The following is a 22,409-nucleotide window of genomic DNA, read 5'->3' on the forward strand; positions in this document are numbered from 1 at the left end:
TCCAGGAGCAGACCACTTTAGTCATGTCTTCCATAGGGGGGAAAAAGTGCATGCCATTACTAGCTAAATGTGGTACAACGCATTACAATATTTTTAGCTACTCAATCTGTTAGTACAATTTTGATAATTTAGTACTTAAATAGCAAAACTTATTTTTATCAGGAAAAAAAGTGACGTTCTGCTTTCAATCTAAACAAAATCAAATGGCAAATATATTTCCTTGTTGCCAGGCAAACCAAACCACTGAGCTGGTCTTACAAACTACTTTATTTTTGTGTTACGCATTATTCCCCTTCTCCCTCCCCCCTTGAACAGCTGCTTTGATGTGTGTTCAAAGGCTGATGAATAAGTGGTAAAACTGTTAAATGGCCTTTCCTGCACAGTTTTTCTTCCAAGGGATTGAACTGCAAAAGCATTCATAACTGAGCAAACTATGCAGCCTGGTGTTGGAAGAAAGAAAATCTTGACACACAACTAATGGAGCATGAGATTATAATCTTTCCAAGTGTCATTTCAGAACCTAATACACGTAACAATCGTTTCACTGAAGCAAGATGCACACCCACATACATGAAAAATAATTGGGCAGCACAAACAAAGAAGCACCACAACTATTAATGGTTTTATAGACTTTCACTGAAAGGGCAAGAATCATTTAGGGGAAAGCTAGTTTAGTCAAATCCCATCCTGCTGCTTCCCAAAATGAACTTGCTGGTCTCACCACTTCCATGTTAAAAAAAAAAAAAAAGAATATTTAGTATCTGTATTGCTACTACTTCCAGCCCAAATTCTTGGCCAGAGAGGGGACATTACAGGGCACGTGCAACTGCACTGCTTTCACATCCCAGCAACCAACCATGACCGCCAAACTACAAAGAGACTCAATTCAAGACTCATGGACAATACAGATTTTAAAATGTTATTAAAGCCAATCTTAAAATTATATAATGCACAGGTTGAGAAAAGAGTGTCTGTACATCTGGGTATAGTGCTTAGATTATCCACAAATATAAAGTTTGTTTTAAAAAGTAATTTGATACATATAGTACATAATCAGCAATCACCCAAATTTAGGTGAATAAATTTAAGAGTACAGTTTAGATATTAGCATCCAAGTATTCGGGTACATCACTCATGAGAAGTTGTACAGAGAAATGTGGAAAGCAAACTATATCAATGAGTGGAGACTGTCCCTCAGTAATTGAGAATTAGGGTAGGTTGTCCATTTAGAAAATACAATCTATCAGGGAAGTATTTCAGTTACTTTCCTTACTGCGCTTCTCATCGGCACTCCAGCTCATCCCTCCTGGTATTGCCAATGTGACTGTCACTCCTCAGTTCAAGCAAGGGTGCAGTACATACAGCCATCTGATACAGGAGATTTATGGCTCCTCATCTCTGCAGCTCCATGGTGGATACATGGCTTGCATAAGGGAGCTCTGCTGCACTCAGAAGTCACTCAATATTCTATCAAACATACTTGTTACTTTCGTCTGTCAGAAAGTCAGTAGGGCCATTAATAGTTGCGGTGCTCCTTTGTTTTTACCGCCCAATTATTTTTCATGTATGTGGGTGTGTATCTTGCATCTCTGAAATGATTGTTACATGTATTAGGTTCTGACATAACATTTGGAAAGATTATAATCTCATGCTCCATTAGTTGTGTGTTCTTTGTTCTACTGCTCTTTGTCAGCATAAATATATATGTGGAGAAACATTATTATTATTATATTATTCTCTTGCTTTTTTAAAACGAGATAAAATCATAACTTTTTATGATATACAATGGTGAAAAAGGTCAGGGTATTAGAAAAAAAGTATGAAGACTGAACTACAGAACGTTTTATTTTTACAAGGATCTATCTGATTTAAAGCTACAATATTTCACTCTGGATCTTAACTTTACTTAAGTCCCTATCTACTAATTAAAAACACATATCTTCTACTATCACCTCACTAATTCAATATCTCTGGATCTCTATAACAGCTTCTATAGTACAATGCAAGGTGTAAGCATTCTTAGAATACAGCACTTCTGACCATGGAGAATTCTACCTTGTGATAGGAAATTTACTCAGGTTCACAAGCTCAGTTTGGTTCAGCGAACCCCCCAAAGTATGACTGTTTATTGGAAATTTATCTGGCCTTATGAGGTTCTCTCCTCAGTTTTCTTCATATATAATACTTCTCACACTATGAGTTCAGTCCCTCTCTCTTCTCCTCCCCGAGGACAATTAATTTAATCAACAAATCACCCCAGATTGGACCCAGTTAATTCCATTCTCTCCACTTACATTCCCTACTATTATTTTTCTTTCTAGAATGGCCTCAACTTTTCTGATATCTTGGTCAAATCCTCTCCGGGTTCTCAGCAACTTTGGAAGACTCAGTTGGGCTTGCAGTCATCTTCAAATTGCGGGTACTTCATGGCCAGAGACAGCCTTCAATGTAGTGTTTCATCCCTGACCCCAGCCAAACACAAGAGTGTATGGGAACTGTAGGCAAGACTCAATCCAGCAGATATTATCAAACCAGTTAAGAGTTTGTGACAGTTTTTTTTTAAGATTAGAAGGATAGGCAGGATAGGAAGGTGGTGCTGGAAACAGAATAGAATTTTGATCAGATTTGGGGTAAGTGCTTATTTATAGAGCTGGTCAAAAAGTGTTGAGGAAAACTTTTTTCTGACAAAAAATGGCATTTTGTCAAAACCGAAATATTGCATGGAAACATATTTGTTTTGACAGAAATTTATTTAAGAAGGTTCTTCAAGTCCAGGAGTAAATTGTGTGTGTGTGTGTGTGAGAGAGACAGAGAGAGAGAGAGAGAGAGAGAGAGAGTCTGCCAGTCTCACCTTGAGGCCCACTGAATATTTAATTTATACAAAGTTGAAGCAGCTCTAAGAGAAAGACTGACTTTACAGCTTCATGATAAGGACACTCTCTGATTAAGAGCAGAGACTTGAACCTGGGTCTTCTACATCCCCAGCAAGTGTCACAAACATCAGGCTATTGCCTATTCTGATCACATTCTATCTGTGCGTGTGAGAGAGAGAAAATTCAGTTTCAGTTAAGTTTTGCATCTGAACACAAACACATTTCAAAACTCAGAATTTTTTGTGAAACAGAATTGTTCTCTGGGTAACTAATTATTTATCCCATGACAAAGTTTTTGGCTCATGTCACAGCTGAACATGAGGAGATAACATGTCCTAATGCAAGGAGAATAACACACACACACTATGTGGGTTAGCAATGGCATTTCAGCAGGTTAAACCTATGGATACTTTAACCATAATTATAGGTCAGACCATTTATGCTAAAATAGCCTTTTATTTCTTTGAAATTTATCTGGGCCTGATCAGAGAATCTGCCATGACCTTGAAAACACAAAGAAAATGCACTTGAGGGCTGGCTTTCTTATACTGAATATTTACTAGGAGGCATCACCATTGCTGACAGCTTGAAAGCAGCTGCAATGCAGAGATGGACCAAAACTAGAATTTCAAATCCCCACTGAGGGGGGAAAACATAAATTCATTCGACCTGCCCCTATGTATGATGTTGGTTCTAACTTAAATCCAAAGCCACAAAGGATATGAAATTTTGCTAGAACTGCTGATTTCATGAGAATTCCACATTCAAAACTGTACATGAGCCCAAACCTAATCCTTGCTCTTGATTCAAGATCTGAACCATAGCACAAACCCAATCCAGATACAGATCCCAATATTGTATCCTCGTTTTATCTTTTCCACTGTGTACCTCTTTACAGTCCTGCTGTGTACTGAGAGCTGAATCACTTTTAAAAATGTCAGTTTCACAAAAATGGAAGATTCCACAATGCATTGCAACTTTCAATATCATGAGTAAAAGAAAGTAATTTTATATAACACTTAATAGTAATAACTGTGCTAAAATATTGTACAATAAGATGGTGGGTTTATAAATAAGCTGGGTTTGGTGGTTTGCTTTTTTTTTTTTTTTAATAAGAGCATTTTTAAAAAATCCATCAGGCTTCTAACATGAATTAAATGTACAGATAAAATTATGGGCCAAATTCTGTCCTTTGATGTACATGGCTAGTTCCCATTTAACTCAATTGAAGCTATACTTCTGAGGACAAGTTTTGGTCCACTGTCATTTCTTTTTAGTTTTCTAGTTTCCCTTATTTGTCTTCCAAATACACGGTGAAGGAGCAGAGAATGACGGGAGAGAAAAGAAATTTGGAACCTGACCACAGACAAGTGAGACCAGAACTTTTTCTTTGACTCACTGGCTTTTACAAGTGCTAAGTTACCTCTTTTGCTCAATGATAAAGGAAATACACTCAACCATGTTTTATATTAACATTTTACAGAGAAAAAGGCATAGGGTTTTTTTTAAACAAAAATGTTTCATATTGAAGAGATGTTTATCCAGTTGGATACAAGATCATGCTAATACAAGAATAATGGTAACCACAGCATAGCTACTTTACGTAATTTTACACAGCATCCATTGCCATGGCATGTGGCCTCAGCAATTACAAATAAACATGAGCTGATCAGTCAAACACAGCAACTTTAAAATAGTAAATTCTGGGGCAGATTTTCAAAAGAGCTCACTGTTTATTTAGGCACCTAAATGAAGTGTCCATATTTTCAAAAGCACTCCACTGAGAGAGTGGAACTAATTGCTTTCAAATATGAAAAAGTTTATTTCCATTTAAAAGAGAGTTCAAAATGTTATGTTAAATATTATGGGGAAATCCTGGCCGCATTAATGGCAATTGCAAAATACTCAATGCCTTCAATATGGGATTTCACCTTATGAGCTTAATTCTGCTCTCATTTACAACAGCTTCACACAGTGTAATACAACTTCACACTAATGTAACTCTCCTCTGATCTCAAAAGAGTTAGTTCTGATTTATACCAGGAGTATATGAGAGCAGAGTTAGTTCCTTTGTTTATTTCACATTTTTCTCTGCTTGCTCTATCCCATTTCTGTTTCAGACAGAGTGACAAATGAACTAACTGCACATAAATGTGGTGGCAATGATGTATGAAGACCTTTGGGATTTACTCAGGGTTTTTTGGTACTAAACCACATTTGGCTAAATTCTGACATACAAAAGATGCCTATAACTGGTGCATATTTTATCATGGAATTAAGTTCATTTTTTTTCAGTAAACCATCTTCATTTATACTGAACAGATCAGGGTGATGGTGATTCATTAATGTATGAAGCAAGTTTACTGTTGCTGGGTTACTAATCATCCTAAAAATGTTATGTACATTTCAAGAGTAATATGTGCTAGTTCCCAACCTAATAACAGGTTTTACTGTTCACTATTGCATGATGGGTGAAGTACTTTATCTTCTAAGTTCTGATGGGAATAAGCTACCTTTTATTTTATTCATTTGTATAATTTTCCTTTTAGAATAAAATTGGTTTGCAACATTGATAAAAATGGAACAGAATATTATCTAACCAATTCTGTCTTAACTTTACATATGCTTTGAATAATTTTGCATCTAATACTTTCAATTGCTTCCTTTCAGAAGAAGGCTGGATATAGCATTTTTCAGTGAAGCAAAGTAAGCATTAAAGCCCCATCTGCTGAATGGATCCATTAAAGAGAACCAACAATATTTAAACCATATATAAAACACACTAGAGAGAAGGAAAGGAATCCTTGCAAGATCAATTGTAAAGAACAACAATCTACTGGCAAGTTAACACCGTAGGAGAGCTTGGGATATTTTTATTTTTTAGCTTAACACTAGCATCTCAGAAAATGAAGATTCTGCTTTGGTGTCATGGTTGGACTTTATGATTACGCATGTTATAATCTGACAGATGGAAATGCTTTTGGATATTCGTTATGTATGTACAGTAACGGTCCAATTTTCAACCAATCTGAGTAGAGCTGGGTGGAAAACATTCTTCTTGTCCTCTGAAAAAATTTGAGGTTTTGAAAACATTTTCTGCCCCAAATTGGGACAAGAAGTCAAAAATCTCTGGAAAAAAATGGTTCAAGTAAATCAAAATATTTCATTTGATAATTATAATGATGACGATCTTTAAATTGTATTTGTTTGATTTTTTTACAATTAACTTAAATTTCAAAATGAAAGGTTGTTTCTAACAGGAAAAATGGAAGGTTTCATTTAGAAAATGTCAAAATGAAATGTTTCAACATTTGCTAAACTTTTTTCCGCAGGTTGAGAAATTCATCAAAACTAACTCTTTCTCACTAACGGTATAAGTTCTGATGAATCAGATATTTCTGACAAAAATATTTAATCAAATATTCCCAAACAGCTCTAGTTCTGAGTAATCTTATTGACTTAAGTGCAAACTTCAGACTCTCAGTGCCTCTGAAAATCAGGGCACGGTTGTGACAAATTAGATTACTAATTGTGTCAAGCTATGTTACTGAAAAGATTCTTCCAAGATGAAATATGTTGTTTACTATCTACTACCACAGTTGTGTGTGTTGCTTATTGTCCATTGCCACAGTCATGTGAGATTGGAGCATTTTCTTATGATATATTTTTGAGTGCTCTATGTTAAAGTAGGCAGTTGGTATGCAAGAGGAAGAAGGATGGTCTTGCAATAAAGGTGCAGCCTGTGGGGGCAGGAGACCTGGATTCTTTTATCTTGTTCCACCCCATATTTCTTGTGTGACCTTGGCCAAATCACTTACGATCAAATTCTGCTCTTAATCACGCTGGTGGAAATGAAGAATAACTCATTAACTTCATTTGAGTTACTCCCAATTTACACAGGTATAAAATAGAGCAGAATTTGTACCTTAATATCAATGGTTGAGATTTTCAAAGCTTATTAAAGAATTTAGTCAGACATCTCCCATTAATGAGAGTTGTGTTGCTAAATCCTCTAGTCAGTTTTGAAAATCTCAGCCAACATACTTCAGTCTTCTCATCTTTTAAGTAAACACAATACTTGTCCACATCAAAGATATATTATAAGCCTAAATTTAATGAGTGCTTGAAAAGTACATTGCTCACCCCCAAGTGCCTAACTGAATGAAAAGGATGGGATTTTCAAAAGTGTCTAAATGACTTAATAGCACAAATCCCACTGACTTTCAGTACGACAAACTCGTAAATCAATGGGATTTAATCTTGTACATGCTTTTGAAAATCCTGCCCAAAGTTCAGTTTTGAGAGCGTGCTCTCTCTCCAATACAGAAAAGCTAGTCTGAGAAACCTACACTAAGACTTTAAGCTGTCATTAACATTATAATAAATTAGTATTTATTATACTAATACTAATTAGTATTTTAACTCAGTATTGTAGAATTGTATACTTGTTTAGCGATAAATGTCTGCATCTAACTTTTTCTTCCAGAATTTCTGTCTTCTCATCTACACTTTCTTTTTTCATTTTAAATGACACAGAAGAACTCTAAAAATGTGGCAGTACTAAATCTTCTGATATACCCTTTATCGTTGCTAAAAGATAAGAGAAAGAAGAATAAAAATTTTAACACAGAGTGGATTAAAGACAGTGTCTATAAGTGACAGAGACTTTAAACACAAACTCAGGAAAAGTAACACCTAAGTACATGTTAAGCCTGCCTGTAATGGATAGTTATGCCTGAAAATGATATTACACAACAAGCTACTCTATGGACCACTCTGTTAAAATGACCCTTTGAAATGGTAGTTGATCACTGCGTGGGCTTGACTGCCACCGCCTGTGGGGAAATTTGCGGGAAAGGACCAAGAGGAGAAAATCTCTGCAAGTTTCTCTTCACAGGGGGCTATGTGAATAATTCTATCTAGGCACAGTACAGCAGAATGAAACCCATAGGAGCCCAGGCTATGTGTTCTGATGCCTCATGGCTGCATTGTGTCCTCAGTAGAAGTAGCTAAAAATCCTTTCTGAACAAACATTTTCAGGGGTTTTTTTTAAATGAAAAAACAATCTTTTTTTGTTTTCAATTACTTTCAAAAACCAAACTGTGTGTGCGTGTTTTTTCATTAACTATACGTTTTGTAAGAATTTGAAAAAAAACCCCTAAATTAAAAAAAAATCTCTGTGAAAAATATCTTTTTTCAGTCAGCCTTAGTCCCAAACAAACACTGAGGGCTTGTCTACACAGTCAATCAGTGGTGGCAAGCTGGGGTGTAAATCTACAGCACCTAGCTTGCTACGCACTAACAGGGCACATGGACTCTGCTACCACACACTAAAAGTTAGGTAATATGCTTTGACATACTGCTGCCTACTGTGCCACTTAGGATATGTCTATACTACAGTTAGACACCTGCAACTGGCCTATGCCAGCTGACACAGGTTTGTGGGCCTCAGGCTAAAGGGCTGTTTAATTGCGGTGTAGATGTTTGGGCTCAGGCTGGAGCCTGGGCTCTAGGACTCTGCAAGGTGGGAGGGTTCCAGAGTATATATGGCTAAATGTAAATGTACACATCTAGGAACAAATAATGTAGGCCATACATACAGGATGGGGGACTCTATCCTGGGAAGCAATGGCTCTGAAAAAGATTTGAGGGTTATGATAGATAAGCAGCTGAACATAAGCTCCCACTCTGATGCTGTGACCAAAAGAGCTGATAAGATCCTGAGGTGCATAAATAGGGGAATCTTGAGTAGGAGTAGAGAGGTTATTTTACTTCTCTATTTGACACTGGTGCAACCACAGCCAGAATACTGTGCCAGATCTGTTGTCCACAATTTAGAATGGATGTTGATAAATGGAAAGGGTTCAACAAAGAGCCATGAGAATGATTAAAGAATTAAAAGCATCCCTTACAGTGATAGATTCAAAGAGCTCAATCTATTTAACTTAACAAAGAGAAGGTTAAGGGGTAAGTGTAAATACCTACATGAGGTACAAATATTTAATAGTGTGCTCTTCAATCTAGCAGAGAAAGATATAACACAATCCAATGGATGGAAATTGAAGCTAGATAAATGCAGACTAGTAATAAGGTGTATATTTATAACAGTGACAAGAAGTAACCTTTGGAATAATTTACCAAGAGTCATGGTAGATTCTCCATGACTGAGAATTTTTAAATCAAGATCAAATGTTTTTCCCTAAAAGCGCTGCACTATGAATTATTTTGGGGAAGTTCAATGGCCTGTGTTATAAAGGAGATCAGACTAGATGATCACTTCTGGCATTTGGAATCTGGGAAGCTGATGCCCCTCTTTGATGGAGAGGTGAGATCTGTGCATGGATCAAAGATAGAAAGTAGAAGGAAACAATTTAAAGGCAAAAATAAAATGTCTGTTTTTAAAAAAAAATAAAATAACTCTCTCAATTCTATCACAGTGTCTAAGAAAACAGAGAAAGATGGTTTTGATCCATCTAAAACCTTAGCTAAGTAATCTCGCATTCACCACTTTGTCTCCTACACCAGAAGTCTTTTATTTCAGCCAACTTCTGAGAATATTGTATGCTGACAGGAGCAGTTTTTTTGAGTGATCTTAAAATGGTTTTAAAGGATAACCTATGGAAATAAATAATTCAGAATTTTTTGAGTGTTTCTTCAGTGTCTCATCTGATGTACAGTATGTTTTAAGGGAGTGCTCACCTGTGTAATGACATGCATTTTCTGCTACATGTCTCCCTTGAATATAGTATCCTGTTTTGTGATACAAAAGTATCACACTCCTTTTATACATGGGATATTCACACAAAATATTACATACATTTAGTGACATTGTTTTTATTATGAGAACATACATCCTTTGCAAAAAAAACCATATAATATTAATATGTAAAAAACAGAACTTCATGAATACTGGAATGAAAATATTAGTATTTATTAATACAACACACTGATCAGTCAAAAATTACAAACCTTAGCAAGGAATCATAGCCAATTCCAATAATATATAATTACAACAAACTAATGATGACTTCAAAGGGATTTGAGCAGATTATTAAGTGCTCTCTGGCACAAGGATACTTTCCAGAACTGGAATGTCACACCAATGTTATTCAACATATTTTTAAATAATCTAGCAAAGGGATTGAGTAATGAGATGGTAAAGATTACAGAAAAACAAAAAGTAATTTAAGTTGGGTCAATATTAGAGAAGACTGTGAGGCGCTTCAGAGAAATCTAACAGTTAGACAATGGAGCAGCATGCTGTCCAGCTGAAATACTATCATGACAAATGCAGGATAATGCACATTGTAAAGAATCATTTGAGTTCATACAAATTGTAGGATTCTAAATTAATTCCAAAAAAAAGTCTGGCCATCATATTGTACTATAATGTGCAGCAGTAGTCAAAAAATGTCAACAATATGCTATGACAGGATGGGATAGAAAGTAGAGATGGTCAAAAATGTGTTTTTCCACTGAAAATTTTGACAAAAGAAAAAACAAAAAAAATTGTTTTCAATCAAAAGTTTCCACACACAAAAATTACTTTTCATCGAAAACCCAAAACCTGAAAAATTTGGGCTGATAACCAAAAGTTTCCATCATCATGAGAATGAAAATGAAACAATTTTTTCAGGTTGTGATGACCCAAATTAAAATACTTCAGTATGTCAATGTGACTTGAAGCAGTTTGTTTTGTGTCCGTCCCAAGTTAAACCAAGTGTGTTGACATTGCTGTGATGAAAGTTGTCGTTCAGGTGCCTCATGCTCCCATTCTCCTCTATGAGCCAGGCTGCCTGGCCAGGTTACATCTTCCATGATTGTAAGGGACCAGGGTGTAGGCAGTCTTGCCAAGTGGTCGCATCTGGGCAGAAGTCTGCCCACCAGGGACGGGAGTCATCAGGAATCACAGAGTCAGGTTCCATAAACAGGAGTCAGGATCAGAGTCAGGCCGGGATTGGAGACCGGTGACGAGGGGCAGTACCAGATTAGAGTTGAGAGGCCGGAGTCAGAATCGAAGTCAGGCTGGAGTCAAAGACCAGAGATGAGGAGACAGGGCAAAGTCCAGTACAGTAACAGGCATAGTGCTATATGGTTGCCCAGACAACCTCCTGGGCCCAACCCCTGGGGCCAATCAAAGGGCTACAGGGTACCGCCATTCTGGGTCTGATGGGCGGTACTTCCTGCAGTGCCTACTTTTCACATTGCTTCCTGGCTGTGCCTCTGCAGGGCCTTCTGGTGTCACTATGGGAATATCAGCCACCCCAGGCTCTAGTCCCCAGATCCTTATAGTGATGTACCACAATCTCCCTCCCTGATGTCCCTTAATAGTGCATCATGACAGTCACATGGTTGTGATGCATCGTGGGAGATATATATTCTGGTCAAGGAGCCCAACCCATAGAAAAGAATGGGGGCATATAAACTACAACTCCAGGAGTTCAGAGGGGGACACAGTTTAATGTCCAACTAAGCTAGACTGAAATATTTCAATTCAGGAATGCTGAAATGTTTGATTTTGATTTAAAATGTTGAAATAAATATTTCAGCATTTCTAAATTGAAATTTTGGGGGTTTTGGCTGAAAGTTTTAGGTTTTTGCTCCAAAATGATTCAGTTTCAGGTGTTTGGTTTTTCAATTGTCCACACAAAATAGACTTTTCACACCAAAAATTGTTTAATCCCAAACACAATTTTCCATCAAAAATAATAGAAGATAATATAGAAAATATGAAAATACCATTGTATGAACAAATGGTATGTTCACATCTGAAATACTATGCTTAGGTCTTATCATTCCATAACATAGGAATTGCCATGTTGGATCTGACTTGAGGTCCACTGAAATCCAGTATCCTGTCTCGACAGCAGCCAACCCCAGACGCCTTAGAGGAAGGTGTAAGAACTGCACAGCCAAACATGGGATAATCTGCCCACTACCACATTAGATCTAAATCCGATCGCTAATACAGACTGGCTTAAACCCTGAAGCATGATGTTTAATATCTCAAAAGAGCTAGAGCAGAAACAGAAAGGGTTCTGAGATGGGCAAAAATGATTAGAGGTATAGGGGACATTTTCAAGAAGAGAGATTGAAAATAATGTGACTTTTTATCTTAGAGGAGATGAATCAGTGCGGAGAAGATGGAGGTATAAAATAATGTACGCTATAGAGAAGGTAAGTCAGCTGTCTCCTAGTCACCCTTTCAAATTGATTCTAGTGCTGGTGTGTTATTTTAATTGCAACCTTATCTTTGAAGCAACTTTTCCCCTTAGAATACTTACATAAGAGGAAAGGAGGACTTGTGGCACCTTAGAGACTAACCAATTTATTTGAGCGTAAGCTTTCATGAGCTACAGCTCACTTCATCAGATGCAACACGAAAGCTTATGCTCAAATAAATTGGTTAGTCTCTAAGGTGCCACAAGTCCTCCTTTTCTTTTTGCGGATAAAGACTAACACGGCTGCTACTCTGAAACCTTACATAAGAGGAAGAGTTATACTAGTCACTTAACTCACTGGCTCCTACCATTATGGACTCCTAGTGACAAAAGGAAGATAATCAGACTGTTATTTCCCATTAGCTGGCCTACATGTTAATGCCATTCAATGGTGTTTAGTAAAATCCTTTTTAGTTTATGTATATTAAGGCTGTGCACATTAGAGTGGTTTCCATCCCTCTTTAGCTCCTTGTAAACATCCACAAAGCTATCTTATTGTTCTCCATCAAATCCCTCCTTAAAATTCTCTTCTGCCAGGATGCCTACAAAAAATCTGACAACTGTTAGGCCACGGGTGAGCTGAGACCACTAACTGTCACACTGACTTACTTTGTCTCATTGTTTCCTTGTACTCTCCTATCTGTTGCCTCTCATCTTATATTTAGATTGTAAGATCTTTGAGCAGGGACCATGTTTTGTTCTGTTTTTGTGCAACACATAGCAAAATAGAGTCCTGGTATGAATAGGTGCAAAATATGAACTCCATACCTCCTTAAGGTACCTGAGCCAAGAGATAGTATGGCCAAATGGACAAGGCATTAGACTGGGTTAGAAAATCAGGGTTCTATTTCTGGTCCTGCCACTGAGCTGCTCTATGACCTTAGGCAAGTCACTTCACCTCTCTGTCGCTATTTTCCCCTCAGTCGTTTGCCTGTCTTATCTACTTAGATTATAAACTGTTCAGGTCAGGGGATGTCTCCTACTCTGTAAGTGCAGTCCCTAGCAAAATAGAGCCCTGCTCTTGACTGGGGCCTCTTTGTACTATTTTAATACAAAATAATCAAAGTAATCTAAGGCATTTAATATTCCCTTCCAGAGGACATAAAATAGTAACAGGAAACGCTCTAAAATCTCCAAATTTTTGGCCATAAATTGTTCTTTTAAAGACTTGACCCAAACTGACCGATCACAAACTCCTGCAAACCCTTCAGTGAATCTGGATGACATTTCAGGTAGCGTTACGTAACTTTCTCTCAGATATAGTTTCCCAAATAAATAAATTAATTAAATAGATAAAAACCCATTGAGATGTAACCTGATTTTATATTGAAGAGAAGTGCAGTAGCTGAGTAATTAAAGACATGAAAGGTGTAGTCACGAATGACAGCCTCCCCATAAAGCAGCATGGGAATTATGTAATAGAATTGTTCGTTTGGTTCTGTGGCAGAACACTTGGCTGGGTAACCTGTATTCTGTTCCCACCACGGAATTCTTCCCAGAAAGGTAATGTATTATTTGCAAATAAGCTAATGTTAGGGAGGAATTTGCGTGTGTGAGGGTTTTGATCGCCTCCAGCTCATGTTACAGTGTGTGTTGATAAAGTGCAGGAGTCATGCATAAAACAGAACCAGTCAGAGTACTTGTGCACGTAAATGCAGCCCGTACAGGTGCTTTTTACTGAACTGAGTTTCTTGGGTTGTCCTGAAACACAGATCTAAATTTTTAGGAGCATGATTCGGTATGAATGAAGGCAACTTTATGAGGGAAAACAGCAACATTAATTGAGAAACTTAACACACAGGGCATGTCTACACGGCATCTGGGAGCAAGTCTCGCAGCCCAGGTCACAGACTCACAGTAGCACTCTAAAAATAGGTGTGTACATGGTGTGTTCATACTGCGGCTCATGCTGGAGCTCAGGCTCTCAAGCCCACAGACCTGGTTTCAGAGCCCGAGCACCAGCCACAGCACCTACACAACTGTTCTTAGAGTGCTAGCGCAAGCCCCGCAACTACCAGTCTGTGGACCCAGGGTGGGAGGCTCGCTCCCAAATGCAATGCAGACATGCCCACACTGGTTCCATCCCTGAACTGCAGCAGTGTCTTTTCTTTTACAAACCCTGTTTTGGGCCATTTCTGATTGAATATTTATATATGCAATTGAACAAAATATTGATACAGCACTGGGCACATGAGATGCTTACCTCTTTTCAAAAACTAACTTAGATCTATTCATGCACGGCTATCGTATGGCTAGAAAAACGAACTGTGAACCAATTTTCAGATTTTATTTTTTATAACTCTTAGGCTACATGCGTTTCTCAAGGGAATGTATTAATTTACAGCATATGAAGAGTTAGACCCAAAAGTCTGCTACTTTTGTTACTTCTCCATGGGGAACTGGAAACCCCACAAGTTTGCATTCACAATTTCTTTTTCCTTATCATTCTTTAGTGGGGGGAGGACATGGAAGAGAGGGGTGCAGAGAAGGTATTAGGAAACCCCCAAAACCTTTGATGATATTGCAAGAAATTCAGAGCACACAATCCATAGAGCTTTGGTGACCCACCAAAGGAGAGGTATGCAATCCACGCACCTCCTGGGTGTGGTGCTCTTTCCCCTCTAGCGGCACCAAGACCATTTAGAGATTAATGAGTCTGCTACAGCCTTAGCTAAGGGCCATGTGGCTTTTAGCTCATGCATTTAGTGCCAGAGGTCATAAGTTTGATCCTGCCCACTGATGACTGGAGTCTGTTGGCGTTACAAATGCAAAGGCTCTTTGCCTCCATACTACCTCCTAGAATCCCTGGCCACCTACAGTTCCTTGTCAAGTTTTACAAGAGCCATGCTGTTAAGGATTCCTCTCCCCCGCCCCAGAAAAAAGGCTTTCTTCCTTGGAATCCACTATTGTGAAGTTGGTGGAATGAAGATTCAGATCTTGTAAAGGAAACCGAGAAAGGTAATGTTGAAAGGCATGCATACAGTCCAACCTCCTTGGGGCTGGTGTGAAGATGATGCTGAAGAAAGCAGCTATCTTTGAGACCCCGGAGGAATCCATAAAGGGGCCTTTGTGAAGTCAAAGGAAGAGTGGACAACAATGCCACAAGGCAGCAACCTCATTTTCAGGTTCTAGACAGATCCACAAGATTTCCAGACAGCCATTTGTTCATTAATCCTTTAAAGTATGCTACAGATTTTCAGTATTTTGAATATCTGTCTTAGATAGGAACTAAATGCTTTGTGCACTGGAGACTAGCTGCTCTCAGTAAGCTTTATTTTTGTAAGGAGGCTGTTCTTTCACTTTAATGGGATTTGGCATATTCAGGGCTTCAGAGCAGAGTTTGAGAAAAAAAATCCCTCTGTACTCATCTAGAAAATCTTGTAAACCTTCTGCTGATCACCTGTTAGTCTTGAAAGCTGCCAGCTTGTATCTATTTGATTCTACAAACTGTAACACAAGGAGGGGGAGAGAATGAACATTGACGTGCTTTTCCTAAAAAATGTCTCAACATTTCCTCCACTTATTTTAATTTAGGGAGTTCTGAACAGTCTATCTTGTTTCGTTCTGTAACCTTGCTACACTCCTTACTCCACATACTGGAAAATATATAGTATCAAAGTTCTGTAATCTCCCTGTGCATCTTTAAAAAGTTAAGGTTCACAGATTAGTCTTATCCTAAATTTTGAAAAGAAGGATAAGCCACACACACAGTCTGTCTTCTAAACAAATGTTTTCCCCTTTGTGATTTTCTTTACAAATACATATTGTGCTTTAAATATGTATTTGAGCTGATAGGTGGGACCTGAGAAGACAACAACAGCGCAGAGGGATGCTTTTCTCTTTTGGTTACACCTTATTGTTAAGATTGAAAGTAATCTGACTTCAGTTAAACAGAAATTTTGAAGTCAGATTACTTTTGATTTTAACAGTAAAGTGTAAAAAAAAGAGACATATATATGGTATCAATACCAAAGAGCATCCCTCTACATTGTCTTCTCAGATCCCACCTATGCCAGGTTAAATACTAAGATAAATTTCCACCTAAATTTCTGGCCATATCACATACTTCTAATTTCAGATTAAAGGGGCAATTCTACCCCATTTTCTGCATATGCATAACATCAGCATTGGAAGAATTTGTTTTAATAATCAACTGCTTGTCAAACTGTTCCTTTTTATTAGCAAAAAGTGATGCTGAATGCAGGTTAAGTTGAACAATTGGAACTTTATTAAGCCTTGTGGAGTGCTCTGTCCATGTGGCTGAGTTGCTTCCAACCTAACTCCATATATTCCCTGTTCCCCCAGTGTCTTGTCCATAACAGTCCTTCCAGGAAGCATGGGTGATCACAGTACATCTTCCCTATTTTACAAATATTTTAGTATAAACATTAACTACAAATAATTGATGTCCAAACCCCTACCCCATGTTCCTTCAGCTAGAGGTTGCTAGCACATAGCCAAATTGGAATCTTATCTTTACCACAGACAGCTTGTTACATAGTCTAAGATAATCTGATCTCCTCAACAGGCAACCATACTGGGAGTGACCACTCTCTGTCTCTCTGTAACCTGTCTTTGACTGTAACTCTCTCTGTGGAGTCTCCTCCCTCACTGTGGATTTGACCTCCAGATGGTTCTGTCTCGTTGTTCTGTGACAATCTGTGAAGGTTCTCTAGGTGTTGGGTCAGCTGACTCATAAGTGCCTTGTGTTCCCTCAGATCACTTTCCCCTCTTACATAGTCATCTTGTGTGACCCTGGGTGCCACTCCTTCAGTCCACTCCTTCCTATGTGTCTCTAATGGCTGGATCCTCACAGGAGTGCCTGTCTCCAGAGTTGGTAGATCCTTGGCTAACCGGTCCTACTGTAATGGCTGCCATCTCCTCTCAGTAGTATCTCCATCCTTCCAGCAGCCACAGGTCTCCCCTCATTGGCAGCAGGGTTTTGGGCCTTCATCCCACCAGCTCCTGTGCTGGACTGTTTTAGCACCCCTGTGATGTGATATTCCTGTGCGCCAGAAATGCTAACAAGGGGTCTGAACCTCAAGGAACAGTCTTCTGTGTCAAAACCTATTCCTTATATCACAGACTGTAAAGACTGAGGTTCTGGGAAGTTCTGGCAAGATATCATCAGTTGTGTGCTGTGGATAATGGCATCTTTTCTATCCCTAGTTCAGTGGCATTGAATCTATCCCAATGCATAATTTGTCTGTTGGCTTCTTAACCACCACTATGCTGCTTACCAGGGCTACATTTGCCTCTACAGGTTCTGAGATACCCCAGCACTGCAGACTTTCAAGCTCCTTGCATATCTGATTATGTAGACCCATTGGAATTTTCCTTTGCGGTAAGCATACAGGTTCTATTGTGGGGGTCTACTTCCAATTGCAACTTTTCTTCAAGATACCCGTCACCTTTGAAAACATCCCCATATGACTTTAAAATTATGCCTTTTGTCCATGGGACTCTCTTTTTGCTTCTTGTACTGTAACGATAATATTCTGATGCTGCAGAGTGCATTTCCTTATTAACATTGTTGCATGCATGGTTGGTACAGTCTCTTGTTGCTTACCAGTTCAAACAGCCGGAACCTGATATGCTCTTGGAATCAAGGAGAAAGTCATGATGTCATCACCGCTGTCTGATGTGTCATCTCCCTTTTGCGCAAGTCTAACTGAATCTTTCTGAGCCCTTTTTCTGCTCCTGCATGCAATTCTGTCCTAGTGTGGGGCACTTCTCCTTTACCCACTCATGCTGTCTCCCACAGTAAATGCATCTTACAATGGGTACGGGACCATAGCCATCTGCTTCCCTTCGGTGTTGTCTCACTGTGTATATCTCTGGGGGTGTTGTGCCTCTTACAGCTTTCATCCTTTCTTCTTGAGGGTTCTGCTGAACATGCCATGTCCAAGCATCTGTCTAATATGAGATTGCCTTCTCAGAGCAGCCTCTCCTGCAGGTGGTGAACCCACATGCTGCAAACTATCCTGGGAGTCTTTCAACTAACCAAAATTTCATGTAGCAACCAGCATGCATAATTACGTATGGGTCTGTCAGCTCCCCTTCAGATTAGTCTGTAGTGAAAAACCTGTGTCGTTCCACAGTTTTGTTCTGCTTTGGGGAGCAATACGTCCCCGGGGCTGCTAGGAGCGCTGTGAGGCTTGAGGCAGTGGTAAGCTTCAAAGTGGTGCTTGTCCCCCAGTAAGGTAAAATAAGTTTTATTTTCCTGCTGTTGTCACCCTCCTGCATAGCAAGGTCTAGGAACAACTCTAATTCCTTGTAGTGAGGCGGAGTAATCTCCCTCCAGACTTAAGAGTGAGTAACCACTACCCCAACCCCGCAGTGGGCAGTGCCAGACCCACCACCCCCCTTCAATGGACATACCAGGTTGGGACAGGAAGTATAAAGAGAGGGCCCTGCAGCTCAGTTGAGCGAAGCTACGTAGGGAGACAGACTTCTCCAGTCTGCTGCCAACCGCAGCAGCTGAGCCCACACTGTGCAGTCCCCTGTCTCTGGAGAGACTGACCCTGGGGAGGAGTTGCTAGGTCTGCTGTCTGCAGTATGCCCCGAGGAGACATTGGACTACAAAACCCCCTCTCCAGACTGTGGTAGAAAGTAGACCACGGAAACCAGACTTTAGTCTGGTTTTGTTGCCAGAGCAGGAGCCACCATGTTGTGGCTGGATTCCCGGCTGACCCAAAGACAGAACACTCTGCCACTGTTAGGGCCCTGGTGGAGTCAGGTGGGCCCGGGTCCTACATCCACACACCGCCAACCCCACCCTTGAGGGGGTGGCCTATTCACCCCTAGGCAAGAAGGCCTGTGCTTGGCTGGTAGCTTGCCCCTGTCAGAAGACAGTGACCCTGAGACTGTGATTTCCTGGCTGCCTTAGCCCAAAGGCTTAGGCTACTGTCATAAATATAAAGGGAAGAGTAACCACCCTTCTGTATACAGTGCTATAAAATCCCTCCTGGCGAGAGGCAAAACCCTTTCACCTGTAAAGGGTTAAGAAGCTAAGGTAACCTTGCTGGCACCTGATCAAAATGACCAATGAGGAGACAAGATACTTTCAAAGCTGGGGGCGGGGGACAAAGGGTTTGTCTGTCTGTGTGATGCTTTTGCCGGGAACAGATCAGGAATGCAGCTCAGAACTCCTGTAAAAAGTTAGTAAGTAATCTAGCTAGAAATGTGTTAGATTTTCTTTTGTTAAATGGCTGGTAAAATAGGCTGTGCTGAATGGAATGTATATTCCTGTTTTTCTGTCTTTTTTGTAACTTAAGGTTTTGCCTAGAGGGATTCTCTATGTTTTGAATCTGATTACCCTGTAAGGTATTTACCATCCTGATTTTACAGAGGTGATTCTTTTACCTTTTCTTTAATTAAAATTCTTCTTTTAAGAACCTGATTGTTTTTTCATTGTTCTTAAGATCTAAGGGTTTGGGTCTGTGTTCACCTGTACAAATTGGTGAGGATTTTTATCAAGCCTTTTCCAGGAAAGGGGGTGTAGTGTTTGGGGGGATATTTGGGGGGGAAGACGTCTCCAAGTGGGCTCTTTTCCTGTTCTTTGTTTAACACGCTTGGTGGTGGCAGCATAGGGTCCAAGGACAAGGCAAAGTTTGTACCTTGGGGAAGTTTTTAACCTAAGCTGGTAAGAAAAAGCTTAGGGGGTCTTTCATGCAGGTCCCCACATCTGTACCCTAGAGTTCAGAGTGAGGAAGGTACCTTGACAGCTACAGCCTACTTCCTGCTCTGCCCGACCCAAAGGACCAGAGCCTAGACTGTGTGTTTGCTGGCTGCCTTAGCCAGAAGGCTCAGACTAAAGCCTGAGCCTCAGACTGTTAATTGCTGTCTTCCCCAGGAAGGACGCTGTGGGTTAAAGACTGCTTATGCTCTGTCCCACTGAGAGGCCAGAGCCCTAACCTCTTGATTAGCAGCAGCCCGAGCCGGGAAACTCTGGGCTAGAGACTGCTTACTGCTCTGCCCTGCCCGAGGGAGCTAGAGAACCAGGCTGTTAATAGTTGTTTACCTCTGTTAGGGGGCTACAGAGCTAGACTGCTTGTTGCTTGAGTCCGAGTGCTGCGACCAGACACAGTGAGGCGGAGTGGCCTCCCTCCCATCTTAAGAGCGAAGGACCACTACCCTCCTCCTTCCAGTAAGTCCATCACCGGGCTAGGTTTGTGTCTGCAAATTCCAGGGCTCCAGGAGGCTTCATGCCGAGTTCTATGGCTCACATTAACAGCTGCTGCACTTCAGAGAACTCATAGCTATGTATCCTTAGCAAAACGTAATGCTGAATGCAGGATAAGTTGAACAAGAGGAATTTCATTAAACCCTGTGGACTGCTCTGTTCATATGGCTGAGTCACTTCCAGCCTCACTCCACACGTTCCATCTTCTTCTGGTCTCCTGTCCATACCAGTCCCTCCAGGGAGCATGGGTCCTCTGAATCAAATACACCTCACCATTTCCAAAGAATGTTAAGTTAGTCACTCCTAGGCCTGCGCTGGAAGAGTGTGCTTTGAGATTTGATCTCAAGTGGGAGGTTTTTAGTCCCGTGAACCAGTTATTTCACATCTGAAAGAGCATAACATGAACAGACATCATTCAATGCTGTTTATTCCATACTCTTACTGGTTAAGCAACAGGAAGCTGCATGAGTTGTTACTCATCTTCTCAACTAATTCCAGAGTATAAACATCACAAATCTTGCATTCATTATCAACATGTGGATCTGTGAAAGGTTTTGAATGGCTTTGGGACAATATTCTAGTAAATGGTTTACAAAGCTATAAATGGTTTCAGAGTAGCAGCCATGTTAGTCTGTATTCGCAAAAAGAAAAGGAGTACTTGTGGCATCTTAGAGACTAACCAATTTATTTGAGCATAAACTTTCGTGAGCTAAGTGAGCTGTAGCTCACGAAAGCTTATGCTCAAATAAATTTGTTAGTCTCTAAGGTGCCACAAGTCCTCCTTTTCTTAAAGCTATAAATGTACTAGTATATTTCTATGCAACCAATATAAGTTTCTCTATTTAAAGAACTGCTCTCAGTTTACATCAACCCGGAAGACAGAAAGTTCAAAATATGATGCATTGCTCAGCATGAATACACTATGAAATGTTTTTGATGATAATTATCCCAAACTCTTACATTGCCACAAAACAGCCAGAGAATGCTGAGACATAGGAACTTCTGATCTCAGGGAGGAGCTTTCACTTTTGAAGATATTTATTTTAAAGGTAGGTAAAACAAATAGCCCAACATGCCAGCAATATTTTGGAACCACAACTCTACATCAACTCTAATAACTCCTCTGTGTCTTTTGAGATAATTTAGCCTCATGGAAATATTGATCTGCTCTACAATGTATGCTATAGGATTTTTTACCCCAAAACCTTAACCGTCAAGCCGGTACAGGGGAACACTGAACATAAGAACTTAATTTTGCTTATAAACTAGCATCCCTAGTAAGGGATTTTTCAAGTTATGGTGACAAATTTGAGCAATAACACAAATCCAAGCTACAATCAGACTTCAAATCCAAAACAGGAACTACTGTTTATAATTATCTCCACTTAAAATTATTAATACCGTACTATATACTTTTGTTCCCTAAGGGACTCCTTTGGCATTATCATATAAGCTAGCAAGAATCATTTGCGTAATAATTCTCACCAATAGGGGGCATTAATAACAACATCTGTTTTAGCAAGTTTCAGAGTGGTAGTCGTGTTAGTCTGTATCAGCAAAAATAAAGAGTAGTACTTGTGGCACCTTAGAGACTAACAAATTTATTTGAGCATAAGCATTCGTGGGCTAAATCCCTCCTCATCGGATGCATGCAGTGGAAAATACAGTAGGAAAATATATATATATATACACACAGAGAACATGAAAAAATGTGTGTTACCATACACACTATAATGAGAGTGATCAGCTAAGGTGAGCTATTAACAGCAGGAGAAAAAAACCTTTTGTAGTGATAATCCTGATTATCACTACAAAAGTTTTTTTTTCTCCTGCTGATAATAGCTCACCTTAATTGATCACTCTCATTATAGCGTGTATGGCAACACACATTTTTTCATGTTCTCTGTGTACATATATCTTCCTACTGTATTTTCCACTGCATGCATCCAATGAAGTGGGTTTTAGCCCACGAAAGCTTATGCTCAAATAAATTTGTTTTAGCAAGGTCATTTGCAATTTTCAGTTCCGTCAATAATTGACATTAGGTTCACAGTCACACAATTATGGCTAAATTGTTTTGACCCTGGTGCTTTAACTAAAGAAAGTCCATTCATCATATGATTACAGCAA

At 39.5% G+C, this 22,409-nt stretch overlaps 1 protein-coding gene across 1 annotated transcript in view; it reads right to left on the reverse strand.

Annotated features, from left to right (window-relative positions):
* The window catches only part of DPP10 (dipeptidyl peptidase like 10), an 860,783-nt gene that overhangs the window by 808,104 nt on the left and 30,270 nt on the right, over positions 1 to 22,409 (reverse strand). The window lies entirely within an intron of this gene.

The sequence above is a fragment of the Natator depressus genome, chromosome 11 (genome assembly GCF_965152275.1).
Source record: "Natator depressus isolate rNatDep1 chromosome 11, rNatDep2.hap1, whole genome shotgun sequence".
Taxonomy (NCBI): domain Eukaryota; kingdom Metazoa; phylum Chordata; order Testudines; family Cheloniidae; genus Natator; species Natator depressus.